Source organism: Pan troglodytes, chromosome 14 (assembly GCF_028858775.2).
Source record: "Pan troglodytes isolate AG18354 chromosome 14, NHGRI_mPanTro3-v2.0_pri, whole genome shotgun sequence".
NCBI classification, from domain to species: domain Eukaryota; kingdom Metazoa; phylum Chordata; class Mammalia; order Primates; family Hominidae; genus Pan; species Pan troglodytes.
This window is the reverse complement of record NC_072412.2, coordinates 93,222,387-93,245,865: the sequence shown is the minus strand read 5'-3', so window position 1 is coordinate 93,245,865 and position 23,479 is coordinate 93,222,387. Positions and strand designations below refer to the sequence as shown.

Here is a 23,479-nt window from a genome sequence, read left to right as displayed (position 1 = left end):
CTGATGCTTTCAATTGCTATACTGTTTATATTGAAGAGTTTTAATTCACATATCCTCTTCATTTTTTTACTTGCCTTAATAGACTTTTTAAATTTTTTGTATTATTATCAAGCACTAGGATGGGAGATTAAAGATTTGCCTTCAAAGAGCTCATCCTTTAATAGAGGAACAGAGTAATTAAAAATATGTTAACTGTTCAAGGTACTGTGGAGAAGCATTGAAAAATTATATGTAGCCTTGATGGCATGATCAAACTTGATTATTAGGTAGATTACTATTGCAACAGTGTCCAAAATAGACCAGATATCAGAACATTTGCGAAAACTAACTCAGAGTATGATAAAGCAATTCTCACAAATAACGACAGGCACTTGAACTGAGGACGATCTAGAAATACTTTGTATTGAATTGATTAGGGAATTAGTAAGAAAATGCAATTAAAAAAATAGTGACAGGTTTGAATGTGAAGATAATAAAAGGAGAACTTCCAGATTTTTGGCTAAGACAATGTTCATTCAACTTCATAATAAATGCAACAAAATATACAAATTTCTTCATTTTGAGAGAAAATGATGAAATTGCTTTTGTACATTTTAATTTATTTTGGTTGCAGTATATGCAAGTGCAGATATGCTGAAAAAAATTAAATGCAGCAATTTATATATCAGGAAAGAAGTTTAGATTTATAAAAACAAAATTTAGAAATTGCAATTTAGTCACATTTAAACTTGTGGCTTTCTTGAGCTATGGTACTTAACCTCATCATGCTTCAGTTTCTTCGTTTATATACTAGTAACATTGTGGAGATAATACATTAATTTTATTAATACAAGTAAAGAGCTTAAAATAGATCTCAAAATGTATGCATTCAATGAATATTAGCTAAAACAATGGAGACAGTGATGTCTCTATTTACAAATTTTGGGGGTGAAATTTGGTTCTTATAAAGTTGTTCTGGAATTAGACGGTTTTGAAGGAATATGCAGCAGCTTGTTAAGAGGAAACAGAAAAAATATCATAAATTTAGGTATTTTGCAAAAAGGCTAGGTCCTGGGCTCAGCTGATGGGAGAAAGTGATGCAGTAGCAGGGGTAAATATCTACAATTTGTCCAAAGTCATTCACCAAGTGAACTGAAGTCCAAATATAGCCCATGTGATTCAACATCTATTCCAATGTACTTTAAAAAATTGGTTATTCACTAAACCAACTGTCTAACCTCATGAAGCAGAGCAGATTTATGGAAACTAAATAGTTCTGGACTCTACTTTGTTTTATTCACTTATACTTCCATCTTATGCCAATTCCACACTGTCTTGATTATGGTACCTTTAGAGATGCCTAGTTTCCATTTTCCTAAAATACAGAAAAAATAAGCAAATTTCCTCATATGTAATCCATCCAATGTAAGTTCTATCTAAAAATTATATACATAGTAAAACCCAACTCATCATTGACTTAAATAGTACTTTTTATTTTTGCCCGCATACATGAACAGAAACATGTGGTCACAAGAAATAATTCTGGAATTTTCCGATTTTACTGTTTATGTAAGATATCAATGTCACCAGATAACAGGAAAAGGTGACCAATAGATGGGAAACAAAATATAAATTATGTTTATCTCTCAATCAGTATTTAATTCATGTATTTTTAGCACTTAATATGTCACACATGGCTTTAGGGAATTTGCAGAGAATAGGCAGATAATGTCCTTGGTACACAGACGATAACTTCCAGTAGTAGAGACAGATAACAAATACATGAATAAATGTAGTTAATTGAAATAGTAATAAATGTTGTAAAAAATGTAAAGTGGGTCATGTGCAGTGGTTCACACATGTAATCCCAGCACTTTGGGAAGCAGAGAAGGGCAGACTGGTTGAGCCCAGGAGTTCAATACCAGCCTGAGCAACATGGTGAGACCCTGTCTCTACAAAATATATATGTGTGTGTGTACATATATACACATATATACATATATATGTATATATGTGTATATATACCCCAAAATTAGCCAGACATGATGGCGTGTGCCTGTGTCTCAGGTACTTGAGAGGCTGAGGTGGGAGGATCTCTTGAACTTGGTTGATGGAGGTTACAGTGAGTCAAGATTGTGCCACTGCATTCCAGCACTGGCGACGGAGTGAGACCCTGTCAAAAAATTAATTAATTAAAAGTGGGCACTGTATAAGGTAAGGACTGTAAGAAGAACAAATTTAAGTAAAACAGTTAGAGAAATCTAGCAAAACAAAGCTTGTGAGTTTGCTGAACATTGGATTGATTTGAAGAACATAAACTTTACACACCTGCAGAATAGTAAAAGATGGTGAATGCAGAAGGAAATTAGTTTGCAAATGTGGCCAGAGATCAAGAAGGACCTATTAGTCTCTGGTAAGTAACCTGAGCTTCTGTTTGTTTTTTAATTCATTGGGAAATCTTGGGAAGGTTACAAGAAAATAAATTACGGATAATTAGAGTTCTTGTTATTTAACAGACCACCCCAAGCTTTTTGGCATAAAACAATATTTTCTTTGGCTCACCAATCTGCAGTTTGGTGAAATGAAGGCTTATCTTTGCTTCATCACATCATCTGCATCAGCTCAACTGGGAGCTGGAAGATTCCACTTGAAAAAGAAATCTCTCTTCCACGGGTGCAAATTAATGCAGTTGACTAGAAACTCAGCTGGTGCTGAGGGGCAGAAGCCTCTGTTCCTTTCCACGTGAACTTCCTCAGAAAGGCTTCTCTGCTGCACTCTCTGGGCTTGACGACAAGGTAGCTGGACATAAGGTGAGCCTCCCAGGAGACAGAAAGTGGAAACTAGCAGTTTCTTTTATACTTGTTCTGGGAACTGGCACATCATTTTTATCGGACACTACTGATTATGTGTACAGAGTCCAGATTTCAGGGAGAGGCATAGACTGTATTTCTCAATGGAAGGAATATTAAATAATTTTGGGACCACACTCTCTTCTGACCACCAATTATTTACATTTCTCCCACATTCAATATATAGTCACACCAAGAAACCCCAGGATTTTTGTGCCATTACAGCATCAGGAAGAAAATCAACGACTGAGATCTCATCATCTTAATTATGTATATATATATGGATGATGCCCTTTAGTTGCTCTTCCTTGGGTATGTCTCCTTGAGTACAGTTCTCCTTTGAAATAAAGCTATAGGAAATAAAGAGGCAAGCTCTCTTCCCTCAACATACCCAAAATTTATTGGTTGGACAGACATAGGCTAATTACAATTGTCGTTGAAGGGGGTGAGTAAAAAGGAAGGCTAGTCCCTTATCCATAGTAATCTTTAAATCCAGCTAAAAAATATTGCTAAATATTTAAAGGCCAGGTGCAGTGGCTCGCGCCTGTAATCCCAGCATTTTGGGAGGCTGAGGCAGGCGGATCACAAAGTCAGGAGTTCGAGACCAGCCTGGCCAATCTGGTGACCCCCCGTCTTTACTAAAATACAAAAATTAACTGGGCGTGGTGGCACGCACCTGTAAACCCAGCTACTCGGGAGGCTGAGGCAGAAGAATTGCTTGAACATGTGAGGTGGAGGTTGCAGTGAGCCGAGATCATGCCACTGCACGTCCATGCCTGGACGACAGAGCAGACGCAGATTCCATCGTGCTCTCTCTCTATATATATATACACGTGTATATATATGGCTAGTTTATTATTAATTTTTATCTCTATATATATATGTGTGTATGTATGTGTGTGTGTGTGTGTGTGTGTGTATATATATGGCTCACTGTCTCTCTCCATATATATGTATATATATATGGCTAGTTTATTGACTGGGTCACAGTGTTGCTTTCCAAGGGTTATTCTTAATGGCTTATAGTGTCCTTCTTTTGGATCTTTGTTCTACCTTCTGAAACATATTTTATTTTCCATAAAATGTAGCTTCTGTTCGCTCCTGAGTAGTTTTCTCACCACAAAAGTTTAGGAGTTTAAATGCCTATTTTCATCTTGTACTGTCTTTGTTTCTTTCAGTCTAATTTGGCAGGGCTTTCACCAGAATCATTTATAGGCATTCTTTGAGTTTTATTGCTGCTCACTCAATTAGGTAGAAGCCACAACCAGAAATCTCATTGAGGTAAGCTTTACTACAACTTGAGATCATTGTAAGGCTACTATGGGACAATAACAGCTAATTGAACTTGGGGCTTATCCTGCACTGGCAGTCCGGTATAGCTGGAGCTGGAACAGCAGGTGAACTGGGGCTGGCCATATCACCATTCTTATAGTCTCAAGGTCTTCTCATTGTGGTCTCTTCATGTGGGCTAATTTGGGCTTTGTCACATCATGGTGGCTGGGTGTCAAGAGTGAGTATCCCAATAGAACCATGTCCAGTTTGATGACCTAGCCTTAGAAGTCACATAGCATAAGACATAGACATAAGACCCCCAGGATTAAGGAGAAGGCAACACAGACCCTCACCTCTTGTTAGGAGAATTGTCAAGGTCATATTGTAAGTGAAAGTACAATAGAACATCATATTATGGTCATTTTTAAGAAAATACAGTCTTCCACAGTTAGAATTTAGACTAAATTAATATAACAAAGTAATCAAATATGTAATCATTTTACAAAGTTTTATATATGTGTGTATATATGTATACATGTATATATGTATACATATATATGTATACATGTATACAAGTATATATGTATACATATATACGTATATATGTATACATATATACGTATATATCGTATATACATATATGTATACATATATATGTATACATACATATATATGTTGTTGTTGTTTGTTCTCATTGCAAGAGTCCAGACATACATAGGCCTCATCTGGTACCGAGGCTCCAAAGAACGGTAATTCCCAAAAGATGGCTTTCATTTCTGGTCAACTGTAGGAAATAATACTTCCCTGCCAATGAGTAAAGACCAAGGGAGTATATGTCATATTTGTTTTAATTGCATCCTGAAGTAGCAGACATTACCTCGCTCCCCTCTAATTGGACAATACTAGTCATATGTAGTCATATGTTATAATAACCTGCAATAGAAGATGGAGTGCTTAGTCTTTAGCTGGGAAACCATGTGTCTAACACAAACATAGTGGTTCTATCAACAACAAAGGTAAAATGAATGTCATTGGAAAACTAGCGGTTTCTGCTACAAGTGGCATAATCTAATCATTGTTTCAAATTATATATGTAGTAGTGTTTGGAGAATAAACTGGGAAGTGGTAAGAGTAGAGGCAGATCCTATGTTAGGAGGCAATTACAATGGCCTAAGAAATATTTGGTGTTGGCTTGGGCAAGATAGTAACTGTAGAGCCTGGACTTAGATTTTTGGATTGACTAACTAGGTATATAGTGGTATCATTACTGAAAAAGAGAAAAAGTTTTCTTATAGGGTGGAATTGAAATATATACTTTCATTTTCTTATATGTTAATATTCTGATTTTTTTGTGACAACTAAGTCAAAATGGCAAGTTGAAAGTTAGCTAAATTCATCTAGAACTCATAGGAAAAGCCATGGGCAGAATTTTTAATCTGGGGTCAATAGTATGGAAATGCTCTCTGTTGAAATATCTAAACTACAAACTTGCTTTGGGAAACTCAAGATATCAGAAAATAACTGAAGAAGAAAATGATGCAGAGAAGTGAGGAGCAGTAATGTTGCTGTTTGTTAAAAGGCTAAAGGAAGTCATCCGGGAGGCAGAAACCCCAAAAAGATGAAAGAGAAAAAGAAGACTGATACTGTTAAGCTTCTCTTTTTCTTTTCCTAGAGATTTAGTTGTGCTCATTAGGGTAAGTAATTCAAGGATATAATTTGGTTAAGGTTCTAGAAAGTTCTTTTAAAATTTATTCTCTGTTTTGTGGTTTTGTGCTTCTGTCTTTCTGCTTCGTAAATATATCTTACTAAGTATATATAGTAAATATATCTTGCTCAGAAGCAATTACACGTATTACCCAATAGAGGATCTCCCTGTTTTTTCTCTCCCATGGTATCTAGTTATTTATCTTATAATATTTAATACAATTTAAAATTTTTTCCTACTTTGTACATTTTTTGTGCAAAATAACCTATCTTATCTAGGATTCAACATCCTAGAGCATAGAATTTGCACTTTGCATAAAATAGGAACTTTTTAAAAATGTGATTAATGACCATTGGACGTGTAATTTGGAGTTCCATCTACAAACACATTACTGACTATATAATTAACAACAAAGAAGTGACCCTACTCAAAGAAGGTTGGGAGCATGTGACTCAGTTTTAGACTGAGTTGGGGAAGCATTGATTTTCCCTTTTGTCTTTGTAGAGTTTTTCCTTGGAGACAGCTCTTTTTGCTGTCTCTTCACCATTAGAGTCATAGTATTTGGAGAGCCATGATTAAAGGAAAGAACTGTGGAAAATGGGCCAAAAAACCCATTAGTGAAGCTTTTAGTGTTGTTCTAAAGCTTGCCAGTGGTCTAGGCGAAAGGAGTTCTGAAAGCTTTATATAATAGACTAACCCAAATCATGAATCCACTGGGGCTTGGACAAAAGCCATAGCTAGAATTGGAATGTGTACACTACTTCTCTGTATCCTCTGGCTATCTCCCTTTTGATTTTATGGCTCTAGAAAATGGGTGGTTGAGGATTCAGATATTCTATCTAGAAATCAAATATAATTTCAGTGGTGAAATAACATGCAAAAGTAAAAGTTGCAACAAGGCTAAAAATTAAGGATTTTTATTCACAACATCTAGATAACTTAACAGAGTCTAATATAAATTTTGTGATATGTGTGAGGTCACAAGACTAGTAAGTAAAAGAACAGGAATTAGATTCCAGATCTGTTGTAATACAAGAATATGCACTCTCCATATTATATCAATTTGCTTACCTAGTAAATAAAAATAGCATTCACAAAAGAGCCTCCTTTGTTACCCTGAAATTTTTACAATTTTACTGGGTTACAGAGAAAGGAGCATTCCCTGAGAAATCAGACCTGTGGGAGAAACTTATTTGCAACCGATAGATTTAGATAAGAGTAGGAGAGAAAGATGGATTTTCAAGGTGAGAGAGATATAAAAGGGCAAGTTAAGGCTTATAGTACCAGATGAGTGCAACTTGTTCTTCACCTGCCCCTGCAGACAAGTAATAGGTTGTGACTGAGTCAAGAGTACAATAACCACACACTGAATTACTTTAAATGTAATTATCTTTCTTTCATGTTGTTATAACGTTGTTGCCAAAACTATGCATTTTAATAATTAATAAACAACATGAACTCAAGTTTTTCATAGAATGACTTGATATAAGATCAGGATTATTACAGCCCTATTTTTCCCCTCTGAGGAAATATTGTAATAAATGTTCTTCTGAAGTTACATTTTACAATACTTCTGAATCCATCTCTCACAAATTAAAAAGATACACATACATATTATTATGAAAATAAAAACCTGGATTCTGGTAGACTTATTTGTTTTTAGACATTTGTTTCATTTTCAGACTTATCAAGATTTATGAGCTTTTTACTCCTTAAGTGAACTTTATACCTCTCTTCACAAATCAATTGTATGAAGAACAGGATTCACTGCAACCTGCCTAAGTGTAATAAAATCAACCAAAAGAAAGCCCAAATTTCTCTTTTGCAAAATATGAATAATGTTACAGAAGAGAAAAACATTCGTCCTAGCTCTCCTTTTTACAAATTCCCCTAAAAGAATTTATGACTCAAGTGAATGACTGGTCTAGTGGGATGCAGTTTTCTAGGCTAAGATGTAAAATATCCTAAGAACATTTATTACTGCTTGACTGTACTTGAACCTTTTTCAAGATAATGGCCTGAAAATCAGAGATATGTTGGAAAAAATAGTGACTATTAAATTCAGAAGATAATACAAAACAAGATCAAGATATTGGAATTATCATTTATTTGTTGTCTGATCTACGTTATATTCTGTGAGAATTTCTGAGTAGATTTTCACTAAATATACATCAACATCAACAATGACATTAAACTGAAAACGATATTCATTTGGTTGAGCTGTTTTGTAACCAAGTTTTTCAGAATAATTGTATTGGCCAAATACATTAGCAATTTGTTCGTCTGTATCTTCATTTTTGCTAGAGAGACAAAACCATGAAACAAATGAAAAAATATTAAAACATTAAGAAAACTTTAATATGTTTCCCTAAAATACTTTGAAATAAATATTAAAAATCTATAAAAATATATCCAATAAGCAGTTATAAAAGTATTGTTTAAACTAAGAAGTCCAGGTAATTTAACTTCAATTTTATTTTATCTACAAAGTGAAATTTTACACATTTTATTTCCATATGAATTATTTATAATTAATTTCCTTGTTTTTATATTTATTTTTGGATTTAGATGAACAGCTCCTATTTTTAAACATATACATGATTTTTCTTCAATTCACAGTATAGACAAATGAATATTTTTAGCCCATAGGTCAAATAAAAGATTAATAATTTAGACATATCAGCTGTAAATTCATAAGAACCATATGGATGTCCAAGTGGAGGTGGAGGAGGTGATTAAGACAGGAAAAAGGCAACCATGAATGAAGACACACAGATCCTCAACCTTTAAAACAGTAAGACACAGTTTTTCACTTATATTAGCCCTTAAAAAACATAAGATCTACTGTTGAAATGGTGCATATTCCAAGAACTGTTGATATAAATCAAATATATTTTGATGGGAAGAATTAACATGGATAACTGTGTATAATTTTCTTTCAGTGTACACTTAAATTACCTAAACAATTAAAGCCTTATTTTCTTATTCTGTTAAGTGTTAGTAGTAAAGTCTACTTACTTAATAGGACTAGAGCATGAAGTAAGAAAACCAGGCATATCATATTCTTTGTGTAATGCCTACATATTGCAAGTTGCATATTTGGTAGCCACTATGCTAATTTCCATTTATGACTATGTCTGTATTTTCTAGAAAGTTGTTTTTTAACCTTAATTAAGAAATGCAAAAATGTTCAGACCTTTTGTGCAGCAATTTTACTAGTAGGAAATTATCCTAAGGAAACAATCACTTACACACACACATACACACACACTCACATACACACACACACTCACATGCACACATCTATACCATAAAATTTTATTATGAAATTATTGTAAGTTTATAAAAATATTTACCAATAGAATAATATTAAGTAACTCATGGATTTTTTATTAAAACTAATTTTGGTATTTTTTAAAGGACTAAAGATATTTTGGTACAAATTTCAGGGAAAATAGGATGCTAGCCCTTGAGAACATGCCGATCTTGCTCCTTGGCTAACTACACCATTCACCTTACTTTGGCTAGGGAGGCATTTGCAGAGCTCTCCTTCTGACATTTTTGTCTAGAGGAGGCGTTGTTGTCTCCCTTACTCTCAGAAGCTTCACGTGTGTTAAGGAAACTTTTTAAGTGTCTTTCCTTTTTGAAATGAGCAAATGGTAAGTATATAGATACTTTATTAATTTTATCTTATTTATTCAAATATTTTATTTTCCTTCTATTCTATCTTTTTTACTATAGGCATGGACATTCTATTACACATTTGGAAAAGTACAGAGTGTAATGCACTCTATACCCAAGTCTATATTCAAAAGCTGTTTCTATTTTTCTATATTTGCATCACTAGGTATATGTTCTTTTTAAAGTAAATTATAGATACATTGGTACTTCATTCTAAATATTTCAAGCATATATCTCCAAAAATTAATATTCTCAAATTTTGCTGCAGTGCTGTTATTACAGCTAAAATAATTGAGACAAATCACATAATATTACAAAATACCCACAAATTCTATATTTGAGCATATTCAGATATTCTAAAAGTGTATTTATAGCTGATTTGCTCAAGTCAATCAAGAATCACACATTGTATTTGGTTGTGTTGGTTCTTAAATCTCTATTAATCTACAATAGACCCAACTATATTTTTCTTTACTTTTATGACATAGAAAGTCTATTGCCAGTGGTTGTCCATTTTCAGATTTGTAATATAGAATTGGTTTGTTTTCATTCTCTGAAGCATATTATATCATTACATTACACAACAACTTCCTGACTTTATCCAATAAGTACATACTGAATTATGAGTGTATGTCAGCCAGAGAACATATAGCTATGACAGAAAAAAAAAAAAAAAAGAAAGATCTGTCTTTCTTTTTGCTCTAAATATTTTTTTCTCTTTCCTTTAGGATGCAACTGACTCACTTAAAATAGCTGTGTGGATATAGAACTTTTATCAACTACTATTTACTAAATTATATTGGTGTGTTTGTCCTCATCTTAGAATAGCATATCAATAGATGCTATAAAAACATAAGAGGTACGTTTGTAAAACATTGAATTCGGTTCCAAATATCTCAAAATTCTTCCCTAAAGAACACTTTTTGATCGAGATTAAGACATAGGAATCTAAGTTCATCAACCAAAGATGGGTGCCTGACTGCTCATCAACTAATTTTATATGACTCAAAGAATAGGAATTCAGAAGATCTGTGTCCAGCTTTGTCATGGGTAAATAAGGAAGGCACCCATAAATCTTATGTAAGTCGTAGGAAGAAGTGTGGTTCTTTGCAGTGAACCATTTCCTGGAAGACACAAGACTGGGGGAATTTTTTAACCTTTGCTGTTTTCCAGGAGCACAGGTTTCTGGTAAAATTCAACATTGTCAGGAGCAGCCAGAGTGATAAGATAACATATACACAAGACAATCCCTAATAACTTATACACAAGATGATCCCTAATGCAAATGGCGCCTGTGTCTGGAAGAAGCAGTGACACCTTCATAAAACTAAACTTTTGCCTTAATAATATGGTGCTTTCCAGTAGAGGCAATAGCAGAGCCCAGGAGAGAAAGTACGGCCCAGAAGCTAAAGTGTAGATCAAACGCATAATGGCTGAGGTAGTAGTTTCTTGAACTTATTTGTGAGCACATGCAAAAAGTCTCCTGAGTTAAAAACCACAACCACAACAACAACAACGACAACAACAACAACAGGGAGGACATTTGCAAAAGTACAGAGTCTCTGCAAGCTTCTGAAAACAAGAGCCAGTAAAAAATGTGATGTAGTAATGTTATTACCACACATGTGAATTCGTTTTTACATAGTTTTGATGACTTGTGGAAGTTTAGGTTACAGTCACATAGAAAAGTATTTACCCCTTACCTGAAGCACCCTGAGTTTGAGATCAAGAAAAAAAAGATACTAAATGTTTCATCTTGGTATGCCTTGAGGCATAATAGTAAGATAGATATAATAGTATCCATTAATGGCAGAATTCCATCATTTTATAGATATGACTGTCTATGTTATGGTATGTTTTGTAATAAACATGTTTTGTTTTAGAAAAGGAAAACAGAAATATTTGAGATGTCTGAAAGAGTGAAGTTTTCCTAGTGCTGTGAGGAGATTACTAAGAAAAAATGGCATGTACTAATTTTATTTGATTAAAATAAGAACTCAATAATAGACGACAAGCTTCAGGCTAGTTTTAGGAACAATAGTTCTTTCTTTGTCTTTGTTTTGTTTAGTTTTGAAGACAGGGTCTCACTCTGTTGCCCAGGCTACAGTGCAGTGGCACGATCATGGCTCACTGCAGCCCAGCCTTGGCCTCCTAAGCTCAAGTGATCCTCCCAACACAGCCTCCCATGTTGCTGGGACTACAGGCACACATCACTACTCCTGACTGATTTTTTTTCTTTTTTTAATGTTTGTAAAGACAGGGTTTCACCATTTTGCCCAGGCTGATCTAAAACTCCTGAGCTCAAGTGATCCTTCTGCCTCAGCCTCCTAAAATGGTGGGATTATGAATAAGAGTCACCATGCCCAGATGAGACTTAACTTTCTAAGTAAATGAGACATAATTAAGAATCAGTAATATAAACATTTTAAGCCTCCATTTGTAACCAGGTCCTTTCAGCATTTTGACAGAAGTTCTGTATCTTCCTCTTCAATACTTAAATTTACTTTTCCTCAGGCACCTGCATTCAACATTAATTTTAAAAAGATCCTGTCAAGTACTACTCTTGAGCTTTTGTTTAATTATTCTTATTACAATACTTCCAGAAACTACCATGAAGGAATTTACATAATTGATATTCATACATTGCAAATAAAATAGAGAGTTTGCTGAAGTAATTTATACTGTCTACTGAAAATAGAGTTTTCAGCTATATTACAAGATAAATTAAATTGTGTTGTAAAGGTCTGGGTGCAAAACTATAATTTTACCATTTTTTTCTGGAAAATATGGGTTCGAGTTTCTAATTCATAAACTTAAATTGTTCTGTGGTGAAATTAAAAACTTTCTTGAAAAGTACTTGTATGAAAACTAGTTTTTCTCCGTGTCTACTATGTAGTGTTTCTCAAACTTGCTACTATGGACGCGAGAAGGTTTTTGAAAGTATTGCTTTTTTACGTTCCACAAGTTCTCTACTAAAATTTTTATTTTAGTTTTATCTTTCTATTTTGATAATAATTTCACAATAACCTTATATAAGCATATTCTTTATCAGATACAATACAGATCGGTTATTTCAGTGCCATGGCTGCCTTTGGGTTTATGATATTTTTGGCTCCGAGTTGTATGATGAGAAGTTAATGAACAAATGAGATAGAGAAGCTACATATGTAATACATTTGTCCCAAGTGAAGCCCAAATTACATGCCGATGACACTATAGAAACAAAAGTTTGGTAGCATTTTAATGTGAGTAAAATGAGAAATCAAGTAATTTCATGGCTTAGGGTTGACTAGGCCTGTGAAACTCAACAGAAAACTTTATCACAACAATCATATCATATTTTAATTGAGGTTGGAAATTTACTGTTAACAACACATGTTCTATTATCTCAAATTTATGTTGTTAATTTTAATTTTATGGGTTTATAATTTGCTTGTGCTTAGCTTATAAATTCTCTTTGGCTTTATAGTTATAAATTCAAAGAATCAATTAGAGTTTATTCCAAGTTTTATGTTTTTAAGTACTTAATTAATATCATAATGTAATTTAAGTTGATACTTGGATCAGCTGGAATTCTTTTTCATGTCAAAAATGTCCATAAGTTCATCAAGTTGGAGATATATGTTCATTGAATCATATATCTTTTTTCCCTTATACAAGTGCAAGATAAAGGAAGAAAAGAAAAATATCTATTAAATTAGAAGAATTATTTCCAAGTATGTAGTTCAAACTACTTGTTTAACATTATGTCATTCTTTCAATCAGCACATTTTTAGGAGCTCCTGTTATCCTAATATTATTTACCTCTCAATAAATTTATTAGAACTTGAGAACAGAAAACAACAACAACAACAAAAAACACATACACTGAAGAAAAAAAGAAAATATTATTTTAAGGCCAATATGCTAGTGCATCAAATAAGTAAGTAATTTCTTCTCAAACAGGAATTATATACTACTCTTGGAAATTTTTTCAATGAGGACATCACCACAGAGAAATGAATTTATGAGTTTCAATTATTTCATTTGTTACCATGACAACACTATAGACAGTTTCCCTTTTCTGTTTTTTTAATTTTTTAACATAATATTTATTCAACCTGCAATGTTTATTAAATCAAGTATTTTGCCATGTGATGTATCAAATGGAACATGCCATCACTATTCTAAAGGATTTTGCTCTTTGGGGACCGGGAAGAATCTTATATTAAGTATCAGGGCTTGAATTGATCATATCAAATTCTCCTAAAATTGGTTAAATTGTTAAATCTCTGCTCATTATTTTCAATTATTTAATAATTTGTGGTGTTTCAGAATTTTTTATATGTATTTATTTTTACTTCGTTTTAGGGTGTGGTTAAGAGAAAAAAAAATTGCCATTAAGGAATCAGCAAATAGGATGTCTGAAGTGAGGATATAGCACCTATCTCTGAGATTAAAGTCATCTGATCAAAAATGATGCCTCTGAGACTATAACAAAGGAATGAATAATGAAATATAAGAATGGGGATTCTGCACTAACTCTATGGGGAAGAAAACAATGGTAAGAGCAAAAGGATCAACATCAGCAACTCCTGTTTCCATCGATTTCTTTATAAGATGCCGTCTACATGATTCCAAAATATCCCAGCCTTTTTCTCCCCTGTCAAGCTTCCCTGTCTCTAAAAGAGATCTTGCTCTTCCTGCACAGAAAGAAATAATAATATATCACTGAGATATTATTATTACATTTAAAGTTACTTACACTCTTTCTCATTCCTATAATTTCCTAGTTGGAAGCCCTCGCACTTGGGAAATTATTTAATGTGATTTTTTCTTCCTGACATATAAATTGTCACATCACCTTAAATGTTGGGACTTCAGGTTGGGAAGTGGGTGGATAATATTCTTGAGGAAGCTGCCTTCCTTTTATAGATAATGTTACCTCCTTGTAAAGGTTGCTTTCTATGTAAAAGGTTGCTTTCTATGTATTATTCTACTTTTTTTCTAAGAATATACCATATAATGAAAACTTTACAGGCTTGACATCCTATTACTAAGATTATAATTGTTGAGGTCTTCAACAGAATTTCAAGTCAAATATGTTGTGTTATATGCCTATTTATATTTCACTCTTTGATTCACCTAGTTAGGATCTCAGAATTGAACTTTAATTGCAGATTTATTACTTCTTTACTCTCTTCATGTATTAATTTAAAATTTACTTTTTCCTACCTTCATCTTGGTTTGAGAAGGTTATTTCCCTTTCATTTGATTTCTTTGTTTTAATTTACATGTGCATATTTATTACCTGTATATAAGCAAAATTTATAGAAGAGGATAGTATGAGTTAATAAATAAATATATTATCAGGATATTTTCTTTATATTTAATATACGTTGTAATTAAAATGCACTGTTTAGCTGAACTGTGCCTCCTGGAAACTGTAGCATTTAAAGACAGCACTATGTGAAATATAAAATTATGTTTTTTTTTCTCTGTGTCTATGATGTATTGAAGTAATGTTCTTCAGGAAAATTTTTTTAATTTTCAAATTTATAATTTACATAATAATTGTACATATTTATAGGGTACAATGTGATGTTTCAATGCATGTCGATAATATAACGATCAAATTGGAATAATCACCATATCTATCACTTTAAACATTTGTCATTTTTATGTGACAGGTGACAACATTTAAAATATTCTGTTCTAGCTATCTTGAAATATACACCAAATTGTAGTTTGCTGTAATCATCCCTCTGAAATTAATTTTTTCTGAGTTTAGATTTTCAGAACACCAAACTGGTAACCAAATTATTAATCAAGTTGACAGAAAATTTTATTCTTGTTAATAAAAATACCAATTTATATTTACATTTGTAACTGCTATGTCTATTGTGAGCTGTAATCCCTTTATAGAGGTAAATATGCAAATAAAATAAGCAAATGGCGAAAAAGCAGCCTTTCAGGCTGACTACTTTCTAAATAGATCTAAACTTCAATCCAAATAAGAAAGTGCAATATTGAAATTTTAAGGCTGCTAAGTCATTTTGTGGGGGTAAAGGATTAATATTAAATTTCAGGAGTTAGATTAGGACAGTGACTAAAATGAATAAGATTAGGAATTCAAGATTTGTTCTTAAATGTATTGAGCTGTGATGACCCATGTCAATTAAAATTTTCCAGGTTACATGACAAACACTATAACCTTTACAACATAAATTGTGGAGATTTGTATTTTGAATAAGGTTCAACTAAGTAGAAATGATAACCTCCATAATGTTATTTACTACTCCTGGAAATTTTTTTTGATAAAAAATAAAAATGTTATTGTAATTACAGTAGTGAGTCATATGTAATGCCTCAATGACAATTTTAGTTTATTGTCCCCCAAAATAACATTACTATTCTACATAGCTAAGTTTATTGGTTTCAGCATGACATAAATAGGCCTACGTTTGAAAAATAATTTAACCTCTCTTATTGAGGTTATCCTTTCTATTTACTTGAACCTTATTCATCTTTCTAGGCATTATCATATAGTGAAAAATACTGAAATATACAGATAAATATTATTTATAAATATCACAGCCACCATTTACTGAGCCATCACCATGTGTCAGACGTGTTAAGGATGTATCACACGTCATTTCCAACACTCTTAACAGCACGCAGTGTAAATTTTTTCAGCTCCATTGAAATTTCCTCCATTGCTTATAAACAAACTGAGCTTAAAAGATGCTAAAGTAGCCAAGTGCATAGAATGAGTGATTGACATGGATTCAAACCCAGGCTTGAAAACTCAATCTCTTTCTACCAACACAACTTCCTTAGAAAAAGAATAAACCAACACAAAACAATTGGGGATAGTCCCTACCTTTCAATGGCCACAACATTATGTTTGATTTTTATAGATTTCATGTTCTTTATTTTCCAGCTAGGAACAATTTGTCTAACTCACAAGGTTAATGTGGATACTCCCTCTCAAAAATGTTTGTTTATTTTAATTCCCAGTTCCATAAAGTATTTTACGTTTATTTATAATTTGTTCTGAAATTAAACCTGCATGTTTATGGGTGTCACAATGTGATCTGAGGCACGTTGGATGACCCCAAGACCCTTTTAGTGTGTCCAAGAGTGCCTCAGTTTGTTTTCAAGTACTTATCTGTACATAGCTGGATCTTCTTTATATACTTCAACCAGAACAACATACCATAAAACACTGAGTTCAGAAAAGTGGAATATTCAGTGATCTACTAAGCCGATCATTAAAGAATTTCACAAAAATACAAAGCAACACAGATCTCACTAAACCTACTTTTGCTTTGCAAAATAACCATTTGTCATCAAAATGTTACTTTTGTTAATATTTATGTATATGTTATTACTATTTTAAAAATTTAGTGAATTGCTAGGAAAATTAGTGAGTATTTAAAAATTTTTTCAGTTTTAATTTTTGTTTTGTTTTTTTGTTTTGATACGGAGTCTTTCTCTGTTGCCCAGGCTGGAGTGCAGTGGCGCCATCTCGGCTCACTGCAAGCTCTGCCTCCCGGGTTGACGCCATTCTCCTGCCTCAGCCTCCCGAGTATCTGGGACTACAGGCGCCCACCACCACGCCTGGCTCGTTTTTTGTATTTTTTTTTTTTTTTTTTTTTTTAGCAGAGACGAAGCTTCACCGTGTTAGCCAGGATGGTCTCGATCTCCTGACCTCATGACCTGCCTGCCTCGGCCTCCCAAAGTGCTGGGATTACAGGTGTGAGCCACTGAGCCTGGCCCCAGTTTTAATTGTTAATACAGTAATATCAATAGATACAACCTGCATAAACTAAAGCTCTTTGGGGCCTTCCGTGACATTAAGAACGTAAGTGGTCTCAAGATAGAGAAGTTTCAGGACTACCACTGTACATTTTTGTAACATTTATTTTATTTCTTGTATTGCTAATTTATCTTTATATAGTTGCTATTTTATAAGATGTAAACTCCTTGATAATAAGAATGTTATTTATTTGCCATGTCATTTAAATGCCATGATTTGCATAATTGGCATGTAACAAATATTTGGAGATTGTTGATTGGCAGAGATTAATTAATTTACCCTCATCATTACATAGGTAGTTAAACTCAGAGCAGAAATTAAAACTGAGATTTCTAGTATTATTGTGAGTCACAGCTAGAAAATAAAATCTGTCTCTAAAGTGGGAGGATTTCATATTTTAGCATGGAAAATTATTTCCCTTTGTTCAAATATTTCAACTTCCTCCTGGTAATTGTCCCATTCATTTTGCAGCCCAGGCTTAGGGAATAAAATTGGTATGAATTTGTTTACTGTAGAAGTGAAATTTACTTTCAAAATATAAGTTTTTAAATATCCACAATTAGGTATTGGCTGAAAAAAATGTATGTATAAAGATGAACTTTATTTAAGGAAGTGTATTTAGACTTCTCAATAGCTGGAAAGCCATCTCAGTCTTTCTCTTAATATCTTGTCTTCTTATATTTCTTTGTGTGCCTATGTTTGCATCTCATTTCTCTACATGGCTGGTGTTATTAGTCCATTCTCACACTGCTATAAAGACATACTTGAGACTGGGTAATTTATGGAGAAAAGAGGTTTAATTGAGTTACGGTGTCACAGAGCATATAGGTAACATGGATGGGGAGGCCTCAGGAAACTTATGACAGAAAGCAAAGAGGAAGCAGGCACAATCTTCACATGGTGGAGCAAGAGAGAGAGAGCATGAAGAGGGAAGGGCTACACATTTTTAACCAACCAGATCTCCTGAGAACTTGTTCACTATCACAAGAACAGCAAGGGGTAAATCGTCCCCGTGATCCAATCATCTCTCATCAGGTCCCTCCCGCAGCATTGGAAGTTATAATTTCACATGAGATTTGGGTGGGGACACAGAGTCAAACCATATCAGTTGCCTGATATTATTAATTACATGTGGCTCGTCAAAGCATCCCCCCCAATGCAAATCGAATCCCAAATACAGACAGTGGGTACACAGCTTTACAGGTCAATCATGCATAGCTAAGCTACACGGCATTGCCTTGTCTCCATTCCAAAGTCCCCAGAGAAAAATCCAGTGGATCCCGTGTAAGTGAGTTATCTATTCTCTCTATACCGTTCTCTGAGCCTAGGGTGGCAGCATGTTTAGGTTGAGAGGGGGAGTGTTGTTTTACATAAAGTGTTAAGCTAAGTGTATGTTCTTTATGAAGGAATACAGAGAAGTAGATATATGGGAAAGATCTGTACCTTTAGGACTCCAAATTATCAAATCCTTCAAAAGATGTATAGGGAATCCTTACTGATCTATGAAACACTAATCCCCAAATTATATAAACTTTTGCTTAGTGGTTTTAATACTACTTGCCATAAGGCCTCTGGGAGATTTGATTAAAAATAAAAACGGTATCGTAACTACAGCAGTGAGTCATATATAATGCCTAAATGGCAGTTTTAGTTGGTTGTCCTAAAAAATAACATTACTATTCTACAAAACTAAGTTTACTGGTTTCAGCATGACATAAATAGGCCTATGTTGGAAAATAATTTAAATGTAACTGTACACATACATATTGAAACTTTTCAGGATACATTTTTACTATGAATTTGCTGTATCTGAAATGTAAAGAAATATACAATGCAGATTTTTATATAAAGCATAATGTAGGGGAAATTATGAAATTTCAAAATAAGCTTTCAGTAGCATTGTAATATGCTTTTGTAGAAACCAAGTTATCCAGAAGGCACAAGGAGTTGCAGTGTGTCCTAAGTCAGCAATGCACAATGCCTAATTTATTTTCCATTAAGTTTTGTGTCTAGAAGTTACATAATATCTAAGAAGGAGCTTAGAGGAAAGCTTTAGAACAAATGAAACTAAGAGCTATAGGTTGTCATTACAATATTCTTTAAGAGCTTATCTATTGTCCTGCAATAAATATATTGCTAAAAAATTTGTTCAATAAGCAAACCTTACAATAAAGTGACACTGATGTACATAATCATATACTTTTAATACTGTTTTCAAAAAATATTCATGAAATAAAATATCAAAGTCCTTTCTACATTCCAGTAATAACTGGACTACAGTTATTGACTACAGAACATATATTGCACATTGGTTCTGTTCACTATTAAGAATCCAGCTTAATATGAAAAATGAATATAGAATCTATATACAATATAGTAATCATTACAATTTGTGTATGTAGCTCTCCTTGTATCTTCTTGTTGAAGTAAGTAGTAATGATTCTGTATGATATATTTTTATATTATAGACTGCTAGTGGGAAGACTTAGGCATGTCAACTTTTCCTTTGTGGGAGAGGTTAGGAGGCTGAGTGGATGATCAAAAGTGCTGCAACACAGAGATCAGCTGAGTCTGAAAGGGGAAGACAATCCATTGTGCTGATTATAAGTATCCTTCCGTTCTAGATAGGTATAAGTTTTCATTTTACACTGGGTTGGAGAACTCTAAGGAATTTAGACATATAAGTTATTTTTCTTATTCAACTTTCATTAAAGAAAACAGTTGTAATGTTTTGTTTGTTTGTTAAAAAAAAAAGAAAAGAAAAGAAAGAAAAGAGGGCCAGGCACGGTGACTCACGCCTGTAATCCCAGCACTTTGGGAGGCCGAGGCAGGTGGTTCACCTGAGGTCAGGAGTTCGAGATCAGCCTGGTCAACATGGTGAAACCCCGTCTCTACTGAAAAAAAACAAAAAATTATCCAGGCCTGGTGGCACACGCCTGTAATCCCAGCTACTTGAGAGGCTGAGGCAGGAGAATCGCTTGGACCCATGAGGCAGAGGTTGCAGTGAGCCAAGGTCCTGCCATTGCACTCCAGTCTGGGTGACAGAGTGAGACTCAGTCTCAAAAAAAAAAAAGAAAAAAGAAATAAAAGAAAAGAAGAGGAAAAGATAACTCTGTTATACCAATTACTAGGTATGTGAAAGAGAAAACAACCAACAGTGTATAAGGGCGACAGAATCAAGGCTGGGATATGGAAGGAGGGGAGGAAGAGAGGAAGAGAGAACAGAAAATATTTTTCCAAGTATGTGGTTCTTGATCCAAGATCTGAAAATATAAGGTCTAACTTGCCAAAGTAGGGCAATGGCTTGCCAATGGGACAATGGCTGCTTTGTAAAACCATTTGCTCTGAGTTCAGATAAGTAAAAACTATTTCTCCTATTTTCCTTGACTCTCTCATGCATGATCTTGGGTTCTCTGTATTTTCCAGTTTTGGATGTCTCCACCTATATCAGTTAGAGTCCACCTGCTATAGTAAACAACCGACACAATTACAGTGATTTAAATAAGTAAACTCTATTTCTGTATGTAATAATAGTCCTGTTAGTTCCAGTTATCAGACAGCTTTGCCCCATGAAGACATTCACAAAATCAGACAATTTTCCTTCTGGGTTCCTACTATTCAATAGTTTGTGCCCTTGTGTATTCAGTCAAAAATAAACTGCTTCCACATCTTCATTCCAACCCATGGGAGGGGGAAAAAGACTCACCCATACAAAAAAGCTTAACTTGAATCATCCAGAAGTAGCATCCAATGTCTCCACTCACACACATTGTTCCAAACGTGAGGTACATATGCACACCTAGCCAGAGGAAAGCCAGGGACATACAGGTTTTAGCTGGATGGTCAAATGTTTAGATAAAGATGTATTTATAGGGAATAAAGGAAATGAATTTAGGGAGAAAAGCACTACTTGTCTGATTTCTGATTTCTTCAAGTTACCTTCTGTTCAAGTTGGCTTTGGCTATGCAGTCAGTGGTTTGCTGTCATTATGCATTTCCTGACCTTAGTCCTATCCCTGGTTCCATTTTTATCATCCCATTACTATCTTTCATCCTCTCATGTATGCCTTTTTCTTTATTTTCTGATTCCACTCCCACCTCTCAACCCAAAATTTTGCTGTAACCTCTTTCAGCAGTATATTTTGGTACCTGGTGCAGTCAACATGCTGAGTGTTAGGGTTCCATTAAAGGAAAAATATACATTTTACATAATTTCATAAAGAAAGATTTCTTACAGTTAAGTAAATTAAACAGGATATCATGTACATAATGCATTTGATTTAGAAGTTGAGTTTTATGATGTTTAGGAACTGTAACAATAAGGATAAAAGATAATTCTAGAAAAATTCATACATTCAAAAAATACTATTGTAATAAAAGTATAACATTTCTATAATAAAGAGAAAGTAATGCACTTTGTTGGATTTTGTGCATGCAATACATTTTTATTGTGCATCAAGTATATTCTTTACACTGTTTTGCCTACTGGGCTTCAATCATGATCAAAATAGCTAAAACTCATTGACCATATGAATTCAGTATTCTACTGGGGTAAGAGGGATAATTAACTAAAAATACTTATCAGTGAATCACATATTAGGTTAGAAGGCAAGGCATCAAACTATGCTACTTTTCATAGATATATCTGGTTCTTTACTCTTCATAAACAAATGGAAGATTTTCCTCACTCCTTTGAGATTATGCATAAGAAAATGACGTATAGACATATTCAATAATTGTTATAAACATATTCAATAACTATTATAGGCATATTCAGTAACTCATATACAATTTCCCATGTTCTCTTCTTTCTTCCTACTGCTGAAGTTAACTGGGTAAACAGAAGGTGGTGGTAGAATCTTAGCTTTATAGGTCATCCATTAGCTGTATCCAAAGGAACTACAATCCCGTGAGACTCCCTGCAGACCTACGTGGTGTTTGTAGAATGATCTTGGTTATTTATACCACTGAGATTTGAGACTGATTGTCACATCACTATAACCTACTTACACTGTTTGAAACAGACATTGTCAATTCAAAACAAACAAAGAAAACCAAACAAAAAACAGATCAGGGAAAGGAGAATAAACAACAACAAAGAGAAGATGATTTGCTGTTCAAAACGGGTGGTGAATAGAGATTTTCCATTGAATATGAGACACATGAATAAGAAATGAAGGTGAGGGAGATAGCAATGAAAATATTTGGGGAAAGACAGTCCAGACTGAGGAAATAGCCTATGCAAAGGGCTCTAAGGCAGGGATTTTCCTTGCTTATTCTGTGTATAGAAAGGCCATTTAGCAGAGTGACCAGGCAATTGACTGACTGAAATCAACGAGTGGATTACTGATGAGAAAGATGGTGGGTAGATGGTATATGGCCTTTTTGTCATTGTAAGGATTTTGACTACTTGTCTGAGTAAAACATGAGAAATGATGTAAGTGACAAAATAGAAATTGTATTTTAAAAGAATCACTCAGACTGCTGGTTCATATAAAAAGTAAAGCGGACAACTGCAATCAGAGCAAATTAGGAGTTTTTTTTTTTTTTTTTTTTGGTGTGTGTGTGTTGTGTTTTTTCTTTAAGTTCCTAGATACGTGTGCAGGATGTGCAGATTTGTTATATACGTATACATGTGCCATGGTGGTTTGCTGCACCTATCAACCCATCATTTAGGTTTTACGCCCTGCATGCATTAGGTATTTGTTCTAATGCTCTCCCTTCCCTTGTCCCCCAGCCCCCAACAGGCCCCTGTGTGTGTTGTTCCCCTCCCAGTGTTCACGTGTTCTCATTGTTCAACTCCCACTTATGAATAATAAAATGTGGTGTTTGGTTTTCTGTTCCTGTGTTAGTTTGCTGAGAATGATGGCTTCCAGCTTCATCATGTTCCTGCCAAGGACATGATCTCGTTCTTTTTTTATGGCTGCATAGTATTCCATGGTGTATATGTGCCACATTTTCTTTATCCATTCTGTCACTGATGGGTACTTGGGTTGGTTCCAAGTCTTTGCTAATGGAAATAGTGTTGCAATAAACATAACTGTGCATGTATCTTTATAGCAGAATGATTTATAATCCTTTGAGTATATACCCAGTAATGGGATTGCTGGGTCAATTGATATTTCTGGTTCTAGATCCCTGAGGAATCTCCACGCTGTCTTCCACAATGGTTGAACTAATTTACGCTCTCACC

At 34.0% G+C, this 23,479-nt stretch overlaps 1 long non-coding RNA gene across 2 annotated transcripts in view; it reads left to right on the top strand.

Moving 5' to 3' along the window:
* The window catches only part of LOC129136851 (uncharacterized), an 86,921-nt gene that overhangs the window by 41,052 nt on the left and 22,390 nt on the right, over nucleotides 1–23,479 (top strand). The window contains exons 3-4 of one of the 2 annotated variants that reach the window (XR_008538862.2): nucleotides 10,215–10,345; nucleotides 13,837–14,118. This is a non-coding gene — a long non-coding RNA (uncharacterized LOC129136851). Of the gene's footprint in view, nucleotides 1–10,214; nucleotides 10,346–13,836; nucleotides 14,119–23,479 lie in introns of those variants that run through there. The other variant, XR_008538861.1, reaches the window with a different exon arrangement.